The following is a 13438-nucleotide window of genomic DNA, read 5'->3' as shown; positions in this document are numbered from 1 at the left end:
CTATTTGCGCTGGTTCTGTCTTGTCCCCTAGACCGAGCTCCCAGGCCCTTGTCCACAGCTTCAGGTGATGAGCTCCCAGGAACTCTTGTTACTGTGCTTGCTACCAGTGAGGAACTTTTTCCCCCTCTCTATTCCTCGCTTCAACTTGTTACCCTTTCTAAACATCCAGCCTGCTTAAACCCTAAAATCCCATTTTAATTTTCCCCAGCGTCATCAGCGGTTCTCTACCAAGGAGGGCTTCTCTCCATGTCTGCCCCCGTGTTGGAAAAAGAAGGCCCTTTTAATTGCTTGCATTATTTCTATAATCAGACCAAAATCGATCCTCTGGAAGGGAAGAAGAATCTGGTAAGACACTACTTCCCATGGGTAATATTGTCAGCTGTTTAAACACTGTATTTTATAAATATAAGAGCAGTAGCCATAACTGTCATTTTCATAAAGTGAGATTTCAACAAGTCTGCCTCTGCATAATCCGCCTTTTCTTTATGTCAAAACAGAGTTCTCTTTACTCTGAAACTCAGATCATTTTCTTGTTTTGAACCAGGGCTCAAGATATGCCTTTGGGCCCCATCCAGCGAGATGATCCCTTAAGAGCATCTTAGTCTCCTTGGATGCCTTTTGTAGCTTTGAGATCTATGTCTTTCGTGTTTCCCAGAGGAAGAAGCAAACATTTATGAGCGAGACTCAAAGGAAACAGCTTGTCCTTGCAAGTAAAGTGAAAACCAAAAGCAACAGTGATATCCATTCCTTAGATATTTCTGGCATAAACTCTTCAGCTCACTGGTTGAATACATTCTCAGGGTGAGGATCCTGTGTTGGAATAATGATCAAGGCATACTCCCATGAGACTGCTCAGGGAAAGGCATATTATTTTTGTCATGCCATATTTTGTGGTTTTAAATTACAAAATAAAATCTAGGAAGCAGAAAAAGTTTTTAAAATTTTTCAATTAAATTTATTTTTAATTGAAGGATAATTGCTTTACAGTATTGTGTTGGTTTCTGCCAAACATCAGCTTGAATTAGCCATAGGTATACACATGTCCCCTCCTTCTTTAACCTCCCTCCCACCTTCCTCCCCATCCCACCCCTCTAGGTTGTCAGAGTCCCGGTTAGAGTTCCCTGAGTCATACAGCAAATTCCCACTGGCTATCTATTTTACATATAGCAGTGTATACATTCGGAGAAGGCAATGGCAACCCACTCCAGTACTCTTGCCTGGAAAATCCCATGGGTGAAGTAGTCTGGTAGGCTGCAGTCCATGGGGTCGTGAAGAGTTGGACACGACTTAGTGACTTCCCTTTCACTTTTCACTTTCATGCATTGGAGAAGGAAATGGCAACCCACTCCAGTGTTCTTGCTTGGAGAATCCCAGGGACGGGGGAGCCTGGTGGGCTTCCGTCTATGGGGTTGCAAAGAGTCGGACACGACTGAAGCGACTTAGCAGCAGCAGCAGTGTATATGTTTTCATGTTATTCTCTCCATTTGCCCCATCCTCTCCTTTGTTCCCCTAACCCATATCCATAAGTCTGTTCTCTATGCCTGTGTCTCCATTGCTGCTCTGCAGATAGGTTCATCAGTACCGTCTTTCTAGATGCCACATGTACGTGTTCAGTTCAGTTCAGTTGCTCAGTCGTGTCTGACTCTTTGCGACCCCATGAATCACAGCACGCCAGTCCATCACCAACTCCCGGAGTTCACTCAAACTCATGTCCCCAGAGTCGGTGATGCCATCCAGCCATCTCATTCTCTGTCGTCCCCTTTTCCTCCTGCCCCCAACCCAGCATCAGAGTCTTTTCCAGTGAGTCAACTCGTCGCATGAGGTGGCCAAAGTATTGGAGTTTCAGCTTTAGCATCAGTCCTTCCAATGAACACCCAGGACTGATCTCCTTTAGAATGGACTGGTTGGATCTCCTTGCGGTCCAAGGGACTCTCAACAGTCTTCTCCAACACCACACTTCAAAAGCATCAATTGTTCGGCAATCAGCTTTCTTCACAGTCCAACTCTCACATCCATACATGATCACGGGAAAAACCATAGCCTTGACTAGATGGACCTTGGTTGGCAAAGTAATGTCTCTGCTTTTTAATATACTATCTAGGTTGGTCTTAACTTTCCTTCCAAGAAGTAAGCGTCTTTTAATTTCATGGCTGCAATCAGCATCCGCAGAGATTTTGGAGCCCCATAAAATAAAGTCTGACACTATTTCCACTGTTTTTCCATCTATTTCCCATGAAGTGATGGGACCAGATGCCATGATCTTTGTTTTCTGAATGTTGAGCTTCAAGCCAACCTTTTCACTCTCATCAAGAGGCTTTTGAGTTCCTCTTCACTTTCTGCCATAAGGGTAGTGTCATCTGCATATCTGAGGTTATTGATATTTCTCCCAGCAATCTTGATTCCAGCTTGTGCTTCTTCCAGCCCAGCGTTCCTCATGATGTACTCTGCATATAAGTTAAATAAGCAAGGTGACAATATACAGCCTTGACATACTCCTTTTCCTATTTGGAACTAGTCTGTTGTTCCATGTCCAGTTCTGACTGTTGCTTCCTGACCTGCATATAGGTTTCTCAAGAGGCAGGTCAGGTGGTCTGGTATTCCCATCTCTTTCAGAATGTTCCACAGTTTATTGTGATCCACACAGTCAAAGGCTTTGGCATAGTCGATGAAGCAGAAATAGATGTTTTTCTGGAACTCTCTTGCTTTCTCCATGATCCAGTGGATGTTGGCAATTTGATCTCTGGTGCCTCTGCCTTTTTTAAAATCTGCTTGAACATCTGGGAGTTCACGGTTCACATATTGCTGAAACCTGGCTTGGAGAATTTTGAGCATGACTTTACTAGCATGTGAGATGAGTGCAATCGTGCGGTAGTTTGAGCATTCTTTGGCATTGCCTTTCTTTGGGATTGGAATGAAGACTGACCTTTTCCAGTCCTGTGGCCACTGCTGAGTTTTCCAAATTTGCTGGCATATTGAGTGCAGCACTTTCACAGCATCATCTTTCAAGATTTGAAATAGCTCAACTGGAATTCCATCACCTCCACTAGCATTGTTTGTAGTGATGCTTTCTAAGGCCCACTTGACTTCACATTCCAAGATGTCTGGCTCTAGGTTAGTGATCACATTATCGTGACTATCTTGGTCATGAAGATCTTTTTTGTACAGTTCTTCTGTGTATTCTTGCCACCTATTCTCAATATCTTCTGCTTCTGTTAGGTCCATACCTTTTCTGTCCTTTATTGAGCCCACCTTTGTATGAAATGTTCCCTTGGAATCTCTAATCTTCTTGAAGAGATCTATTGTTTTTCCTATTCTATTGTTTTCCTCTATTTCTTTGCACTGATCGCTGAGGAAGGCTTTCTTGTCTCTTCTTGCTAGTCTTTGGAACTGTGCATTCAGATGCTTATATATTTCCCTTTCTCCTTTGCTTTTCTCTTCTCTTCTTTTCACAGCTATTTCTAAGGCTTCCTCAGACAGCCATTTTGCTTTTTTGCATTTCTTTTCCATGGGGATTTTCTTGGTCTCTGTCTCCTGTACAATGTCACGGACCTCTGTCTAGAGTTCATCAGGCACTCTATCTATCAGATCTAGTCCCTTAAATCTATTTCTCACTTCCTATCCGATATTTTTGTCTTTCTGACTTACTTCACTCTGTATAATAGGCTCTAGGTTCATTCATCTCATTAGAACTGACTCAAATGTGGTCCTTTTTATGGCTGACTAATACTTCATTGTATATATGTACCACAGGTTCTTTATCCATTCATCTGTTGATGAACTTCTAGGTTGTTTCCATGTTCTAGCTATTGTAAACAGTGCTATAATGAATGTTGGAGTACATGTGTCTTTTTCAATTTTGTTTTCCTCAGGGTATATGCCTAGGAGTGGGATTGCTGGGTAATATGGTAGTTTTAGTCCTAGTTTTTAAAGGAATCTCTATACTGTGAAAGCAGAGAAAGTTTTATCTGTTACAATATTTGAAAGGAGACAGGGAATGTTACTGATTAGAATATTCTTTTCATTCCTTTTACCAAAAAAACAATGTTGAAAACACGTTTTTCTACATAGATGACTCTCTTTCCTGTAGGTCAGTATGTCATATTGGTTTGGAATGTTCCTTTTAAAACTTAAGGGCTCAGATGGAGACACAGCCTTAGAGAACAGACTTATGGATATGGGGTTAGGCAGGCAGGAGAAGGTGGGATGAATGGAGAGAGAAGCTTGGAAACATATACACTACCATATGTAAAATAGACAGCCAATGGGAATTTGCTGTATGACTCAGGGAACTCAAACCAGGGCTCTGTGATAATCTAGAGGGGTGGGATGGAGAGGGAAGTGGGAGGGAATTGTAAGAGCGAGGGGACATAAGTATACCTATGGCTGATTCAAGCTGATGTTTGGCAGAAACCGATGCAATACTCTATTATCCTTCAATTAAAAATTAATAAATTAAAAAAAATTGAAAAGCTCAAAGATTTTCCTGTATTCATATTTACATAAAAACCTCTTCTCATTTGGATTAAATGCATTCCTCTAAAGGTTTTATTCTTTTAAGAATGTGATTTTTTAAACTCTATTTCAGTTCATCTTTTCAGGAACCCCTGAAATTGGGAGATGCTCATCCTGGTAAGGAAGATGCTTCATCTCTAGGAGTTCTGGGGTATTTTTTCAAAGACCACTGACCAGACATGGCAGATGCTAAGGAATTTTCAGCTTTTTGTCAAAGGCTTATTTTCTAATATGCCTTGCCATGAAAGGAAGCTGGGACAAATCAAGTTTCGGTAACATTTGAATAATTGGGATAAGGTTACCTGAGTGTGATTGCCTTAATATTTTCTTTTATAAGCAGCTTTATTAATATACTTCCAATGTTTTGTCTACTTGTTTCAGAAATCTTCCTTTCTCTCCTCCCTCCTTCCCTCCCTCCCTCCCTTCCTTCCCTCTATCTCTGAGTCAGTGTCTCCTCGCTTTCATTCTATAAGTGCATAAATAAATGGAAACTCATTATTACACCAATTTAGTTAACTATTCCATTAGGACATAAAGCTATTGAAACTCATGTTCTCCACTGCTCACATGCAGCTTAAACTTGCATCAGACAAGGAAATTAAGGGAGTATATAAACAGTTGGAAGTGCCAGTGTTCAAAATTCTATTGCATAAGTGTCAGGAATGTGTACTCACCCAGGGACTTCTTCACTAAGACATCTTTATTACCATGAAATATTCAGTGTTTCTGACTGTGACCCTCAACACCAGAATGATCTACAGGTGCTTGTTAAAATGTAGGTTCCTGGGACCTGCAAGGACCCAGAGAATCAGATTTCATCAGCCTTACCTGGATTTCTTTGTCTTCCACAATTAGCAAACTCTTTGCAAGATGGCCAGAGGGATTCACACTCTGGTTTTAGAACTAGGCCACCTGAGTCTGAGCCCTGTTTTTGCCACTTGCTACCTGTGGATTTAGGGGAAATTTGTTAATTTCCCTATACTTCAATTTTCTTGTATGTAAAGCAGATATAATAATAGTACTCACCTCAAAGGATTCCTGGAGGAAAAGAATGACCTAACACATAGAGTGCTTGGAACAGTGTCTAATATATCATTACATCCTACAGTGCAATCTACCATTCTTTCCTGATGATTAACATTTACAACCCCAGAAAATAATTCATTCATCCTTCTTTAAATAACTTTGAAAGTTGTTGATGTTGTTTTCAGGTCTCATTTTAAAGTCAGCTTTATTGAAATAAGTGTGTGTGCCTGCTAAGTCACTTCAGTCACGTGCAATTCTTTGTGACCCTATGGGCTGTAGCCACCCAGGCTCCTCTGTCCATGGGATTCTCCAGGCAAGAATACTAGAGTGGGTTGCTGTGTCCTCCTCCAGGGGAATCTTCCAGACTCAGATATTAAACCCACATCTCTTACATCTCCTGCATTGGCAGGTCGTTTTTTTGCTAGTACCCCACCTGTACATACAATAAAACACCCATTTTAAGTGCAAAATTCGATGAATTTTGATAAATACATACACCCTCATCATCCCCACCACAATCATGATGTGGAACATTTCCATCAGCCAGAAAGTACTTTCTGCCCCTTTATTGGCAATTCCCAACCCTGGGTCTAGGCAACCAGGGTCTGCCCTCTGTCACTATAGATTGGTTTTATCTTTCCTAGAATTTCATATAAATGGAAACATGACATATGTACTCTTCTTTGCCTGTTTTTCTTCTTTTTTCCTCAGAATCGTTTCTGCAATTCATCTGTGTTGCTGTCTAGATTAGTAGTTTCTTTTCTGCTACTGATCTGTGCTTCATCTTATGGATGTACTATAAGTTGCTCATCCACCCATTTGTTACTGGACATTTGAGTTGTTTCCTATTTGGGGTTACTATAAGTAACTCAAGGAACCTTTTTGTTGGCAGCTAGTTTCACTTTTCTATTTGAAAAAGACTAAAGTCAAGGACTCAGGAAATTGTCTGTCTTCATATAATCAATTTTGGAAAACCTTGAAGACTTGTATGAGCAGGGTGTGGTGTGGAGGACTAAGCTGGGGAAGAAAGAGCAATATTGAAAACTGTTTTCAATAATGTTTAAAAAATTAAAAAAATTTTTTTTATTTAAGTGGCCACATCATGCAGCATGTGGGATCTTAGTTCTCCAACCGGGGATTGAATCCAGTCTCTTGGCAGTGAAAGGGTAGAGTCCTAACCACTGGAATTTCCCTAAGTGTATTTTTTAACCAGGTTAGAATAAAAGCTTTACCTTAGCTGTGGACCCTTCTTTTCTTTTCGGACAACATATCTTCATGTGACTGAACTGTTCTTTTTAAACCTGTCAAGTTTTGCTCATATGAAATATCTTTTACATATTTTTTACAAGTGTCTTTATATAACATGTGCTGTGCTTAGTCACTTAGTCATGTCTGACTCTTCTCAATCCAACATAGTTAGACTCAATAAATACCTTCGAACTAGTTCGCCAAAGCTTTATTTTGCAGTATCCATTAGCCCATTTATCTTAAGACCTTTCTCTGTCACTGTTTCTATCTTATGTTTTCCTCTCAATTTCCTGAAGTCAGTGCAGTGGTAAGTTATTCCTGTGAGGGAAGCATTTTAAAAGCAGCATTAAATATGTTGAGATCCATAAAAGAACATTTTGGTCTCCTTTTGGAGCACAAACAATTTATGAATAGCAGTGTTATGTAATGATATCAGGGCTAAAAGAGTCAATATAATTAATACTCTGGGACATAAAATTAAAATACAGGGATCTGTTATGTTAATACATTTAGCAGATTTTTCAAATATGAGAATTAACAAAACCTCTCAGGATTGCCAAAGCACAAGGACATCACTGTTTACCCAGAAGAGAATGGCGTGGCATCCAGATAAGCTGAGGATTTCCCAAATCACCAAGTCCTGGTTCCTTTCTGTTTAATGGTTCTGTCTTCAAGTTGTCTCTTTCCTTTCACATTTTCCAATAAGCAGCAAGAAGAAACCAGCCTGTTCCTTCAACACATTGCTTAGAAATTGCCTTTGGTGAATATCCAAATTCGTCATTGCCACATAAACTGCAGACGACAATGCTGCTGATGTCCGCCACTGTATAAGGATTTCCTTTCCTCCATTTTCTGATAACGGGTTCATTTCCATCTGTGCCTTCCCTGGCAGTACTTTTGCCAGTATATTATTCATGATGTGTTAGGAGTTCTCTCAGATTATGGAGGCTTTCTCTGCCCTGCTTCTGACTCCTCACTAGTAGAGTTAATAGTCATATGTTTTCTAACAGTACTGTAAGCTTAAAAATAATCACAGCCTAGGACAGAGTTATACTGTATTCAACAGAAATTTTTAGGACTTGAGCCTGGGAGGCAGCATCTCAAGAAACCCTGAGAGAACTTCTCTGAGGAGGCGAGGGGAGGAACCAGGTTATATAGAGGTTTGGCAACAAAGGGCAGGTAGACTGAACATCAAAAGATTATTGTTAATGAAAGAAAACCAGATATCCCAAGATAAGGGATTTAGCACTTTTCTATGTATGGGAAGATGCAAGAGTCTGGGTTCACTGAAATCATTCAGTGGACTGTCTGGGGCACCTCAGCTGTCTGGGGCCTGTGTCCTGTGTTTTCCTCTGGGCTCACCAGCTATGGTGGTTGCAATCACTGAGGACTGTGACATCCTTTGTTTACTGACATTCCAGGTAATATTCCACTTCTCAAGACATTCCAAGCAATCTAGGCTTTTAAAAAAATCATGCTCCACAAAATTCTTCCAGTCTTGCCCCACTCCAAAGCTACTTTACATTTTAGGGATTTCTTACAGCAGGATCCCAATTCCTGGGACCAAAATTGGTATTAGTTTCCCATTTCTGCTATAATGAAAAGCCACAAATCTAGTTATTTAAAAGAATGGACATGCACTACCTCACATTTCTGGAAGTCAGAAGTCTGAAACAGGTCTCATTGGGCTAGAATCAAAGTGTGTATATGGCTGCTGCTTCTCTGGAGGCTCTTAGGGAGAAAGGGTTTTCCAGCCTCATCCTTGTCCAGAGACTGGACACATCTCTTGGCTACTCACTCCTCTCCATCTGCAAAGCCAGTCATTCTGGTCAAGACTTTCTCACGCTGCCTCCCTCTGACTCTTTCTGATGAGGACACTGACACATTTGCCTCCTTCTTTCATTTGTGAGGACCCTTGTGATTACACTAGGCCCACACAGATCATCTGGGATGATCTTCTCATCTCAAGGTCAGTTAGTTATAATCCTAATTCTATGTGCAACCTTAGGGAGAAGGGGGCGGCAGAGGATGAGATGGTTAGACAGCATCTCCTACATAATGGACATGAATCTGAGCCAATTGAGGAGCTAGTGAAGGACAGGGGAGCCTGGCAGGCTGCAGTCCATGGGTTCACAAGAGTTGGACATGACTTAGCGACTGAACAACAGCAACAAAACTCCCCCTTGCCACATGCCATAACCTATTCACAGGGTTCAGAGATCAGAAGGTGGCATTTTGGGGCCAAGACCAGAGTGGCAGATATGGGGGGCATTATTCTGCTGACCAGACCACTCTAATGCTAATAAACACCATTGTTTTGAGAAAGTAGAATGAACTTTATTTCTATCACCCTTGAAGATCCCCTGCAGTAGGAAATGGCAACCCACTCCAGTAACCTAGCCTGGAGAAGTCCATGGACAGAATTCTACAGACCATGGGGTCACAAAGAGTCGGACACAACTGAGAGACCAACACTTTCATTTTTTAACTTTTGGAATCCCCAAACCCACGTTGCTTCATGAATGTCTATAACAGGGCCAGAAACTTAGGGACTCTGACCTCATGCTGTTCCACTTTCCTTAATTAAAACCTCACATTGCAAAAGTGACATGGATGCTAACATGGTCCGAACCATCACAAGTTACCTGGTATCTAACCAGGTGCATTTCAAACAAATTGAAAGTAAAGGACCTTAAGGAGGAAAAAAGAATAATAGGAAAAAATATAATGAAGTTTGACATTTTACCTTGATAAACAGTACAGCCAGTGCTTTGCTTGCTAAAAAATAAAGAGAAGTTCTGCTTCTGAAATATTTTTTAAAAGTACATGTGCACTAATACCCGGTTTCCTCACATTTCTCCCTCTTGCCCCCACCAGCTGTTCTCTAAATCCCCCTTGGTTTGTGAACTTGTGGTTCTGGTTTATGAACTAGACCAAGAAGCCAAAGAGATGAATTCTTCAGTTTCAATACTGTTAATTTGAACTGAATGGTAATAATATCCCAGATAAAAAGGAAAGACACTGGTTATAAAAATCCCCAGGTTTAAACAGATTCATAAAACCCATTTCCAGGTCGAGCACACTTAATGAGCTGACTGCAGACCAGTGCTTCCAAAACTGTAATATGCATATGAGTTAACTAGGATTTGTTCAATAAAAGTTCTGATTCAGGTTTGGGGTGAGGCCTGAAGACTATATTTCTTTTTTTTTTAAGTCAAGTTTTATTTTATCGATTTTTGAATATTTATTTATTCATTTATTTATTTGGCTACACTGAGTCTTAGTTGTGGCATATGGGATCTAGTTCCCTAGCCAGGGATTGAACCTAGATCCCTTCACTGACAGCGTGGACTCTTAGCCTCTGGACTACCAGGGAAGTCCCCGAATCCTGTATTTCTGACAAGATCACAGGTCATGATGTGGCTGCTGATTCACAGACCACACACTGAGTAGCAAGGAGTTAGATGGCATCTCTGATTGTCATTGTCATTTGCGAGTGTGAAAAGAATACACAGTTGAATGCTTGTGTGCTGTTGCCAATTGTGCAAACAGGGGAAACGTTTAAGCATCTTGAGAAGAAAATTTTGATCTTTTCTGCTTGAGAGACAAAGTTACTGGGAAGTTGTTTTGAATTGAATACTTGTCCTTGTTAACATTTTGATGAAGTTGTCATGACGACTTTCCTGTGCTCAGTAAAGTGAAGACAAGAAGGCTTTAAAACTACATATCATCTATAAGACAGAACTGATCTCAAAGATGATGAAATACTCAGGTGTTCATTCATCCACTTAAGGATCATTTTATTGAATCCCTACTGCAATTCATGTTCATTTCTGGGCACTTAGGCTGGAAAGATGTCTTCCCTAACATCAAGGAATTCTTGGTAAGTTTTCAAGGCACATCAGTCATTCAAATGAGAGAATGTCTTTCATCACCCTTCAGTGGTTCCTGTACCTTTTGCTTTTTCACACACCCCACAGAGAATAGGGCCCCAAAGATAATAGGGACCACAGGCAGACTTCCTTTTAATACACTTCCCTTTATTGCATTTTTTTCTACAACTTGAAGGTTTGTGACAACTCTGCATCAAGCAAGTCCATCTAAGTCATTTCTCCAACAGTATTTACTTGTTTCCATGTCTGTGTCACATTTTGATAATCTCAAAGATTTTCCTGATTATTTTATTTGTTATGGTGATTTTTTAAAAGATATTTTTTTATGTGAACCATTTTGAAAATTTTTATTGAATTTGTTACAATATTGCTTCTGATTTATGTTTTGATTTTCTGGCCCTAAAGCATTTGGGATTTTGGCCCCAAAGCTCCCTGGCTAAGGATGGAACCCCCACCCCCTGCACTGGAAGAAGTCCTAACAGCTGGGCTACCAGGGAAGTCCCTCAGTGATCTTTGATTTTACTACTAAGACTTGCAGAAGACTGACTGATGGTTGGCATTTTATAGCAGCAAGGCCTTTTTTTAGTCAAGGCAGATACATTGTGTTTAGACATATTGCTATTGCACACTTCATAGACTGCTGTGTAGTGTTCACCTAGCTTTTATATGCAATGTTGTTCAGTCACTCAGTCATGTCCAACTCTTTGTAACCTCTTGAACTGCAGCATGCCAGGCTTCCCTGTTCTTCACTATCTTCCCTGAGTTTTTTCAAACTCATGTCCACTGAGTAAGTGATACCATCCAACCATCTCATCCTTTGATGCCCCCTTTTCCTCTTGCCCTCAGTCTTTTCCAGCATCAGGATCTTTTCCAGTAAGTTGGCTTTTTGCATCAGGTGGCCAAAGTATTGGAACTTCAGCTTCAGCATCAGTCCTTCCTATGAATATTCAGGATTGACTTCCTTTAGGACTGACTGGTTTGATCTCCTTGCAGCCCAAGGGACTCTCAAGAGTGTTCTCCAGCACCACAATTCGAAAGCATCAATTCTTCTGTGCTCAGCCTTCTTTATGGTCCAACTCTCACATCCCTACATGACTACTGGAAAAACCATAGCTTTGACTATAAGAACATTTGTTGGCAAAGTGATGTCTCTGCTTTTTAATACACTGTCTAAATTTGTCATAGCTTTTCTTCCAAGAAGCAAGCGTCTTTTAATTTTCATGGCTGTGGTCACTATCTGCAGTGATTTTGGAGACCAAGAAAATAAAGTCTGTCATTGTTTCCATTGTTTCCCTATCTATTTGCTATAAAGTGATGGAACTGGATGTCATGATCTTCGTTTTTTGAATGTTGAGTTTTAGGCCAGCTTTTTCACTCTCCTCTTTCAACTTCATCAAGAGGCTCTTCAGATCTCTTCACTTTCTGCTGTTAAAATGGTATCATCTGCATATCTGCTGCTGCTGCTGCTGCTCAGTCACTTCAGTCGTGTCTGACTCTGTGTGACCCCATAGACGGAAGCCCACCAGGCTCCCCCGTCCCTGGGATTCTCCAGGCAAGAACACTGGAGTGGGTTGCCATTTCCTTCTCCAATGTGTGAAAGTGAAAAGTGAAAGTGAAGTCGCTCAGTCGTGTCTGACCCTTAGCGACCCCACGGACTGCAGCCTACCAGGCTTCTCCATCCATGGGATTTTCTAGGCAATAGTACTTGAGTAGCTTGCCATTGCCTTCTCCGCTGCATATCTGAGGTTGTTGCTATTTCCCTGGGCAACCTTGATTCCAGCTTGTGCTTCATCCAACCCAGCATTTCACATGATATACTCTGCATATAAGTTAAATAAGCAGGGTGACAATATACAGCCTTGACATACTCCTTTCCCAATTTGGAACCAGCCACTTGTTCCATGTCTGGTTCTGTTACTTCTTAATCCGAATACAGGTTTATCAGGAGGCAGGTAAAGTGAAAATGAAAGTCACTCAGTTGTGTCCGACTCTTTGCGACCCCATGGACTATACAGTTCATAGAATTCTCCAGGCCAGAATACTGGAGTGGGTAGCCTATCTCTTCTCCTGCGGATCATCCCAACCCAGGAATCGAACCAGAGTCTCCTGCATTGCAGGCAGATTTTTTACCAACTGAGCTATTAGGGAAGGTGGTTTGGTAGTCCCATCTCTTTAAGAATATTCCACAGTTTATTGTGATCTACACAGTCAAAGACTTTAGCATAGTCAATGAAGCAGAAATAGATTTTTAAAAAATTATTTTGTTTTTTCTATGATCCAGCAGATATTGGTAATTTGGTCTCTGGTTCCTGTGCCTTTTTAAAATCCAGCTTGTATATTTATTTGGAAGTTCTTGGTTCATATACTCCTGAAGCCTAGCTTGAAGGATTTTGAGCATAATCTTGCTAGCATGGGAAATGAGTGCAATTGTACAATAATTTGAACATTCTTTGGCATTGCCTTTCTTTGGGGTTGGAATGAAAACTGACATTTTCCAGTCCCACAGGAGGTTTTCAAATTTACTGGCATGCTGAGTGCAGCACTTTAACAGCATCATATTTTATATGCACTAGGAAAAAAATTCATGTGACTCACTTTATTGTGATATTTGCTTTATTTTGGTGGCCTGGAACTGAATCTAGAATGTCTGAGGAACTGCCTGCACAGGACACTCTCTAGCTGAGGGCTAACCTTGGTGAAACTGAGTAGGTCCTGGTAGATAGGACTGAGGTAAATGTAGTCCTTCCTAAAGAGTTTGT

The sequence above is a fragment of the Moschus berezovskii genome, chromosome 19 (assembly GCF_049115385.1).
Source record: "Moschus berezovskii isolate FMDL1 chromosome 19, NW_MosBer_1.0, whole genome shotgun sequence".
Classification (NCBI taxonomy): Eukaryota; Metazoa; Chordata; class Mammalia; order Artiodactyla; family Moschidae; genus Moschus; species Moschus berezovskii.
Note: the sequence above shows the minus strand (reverse complement) of the source record.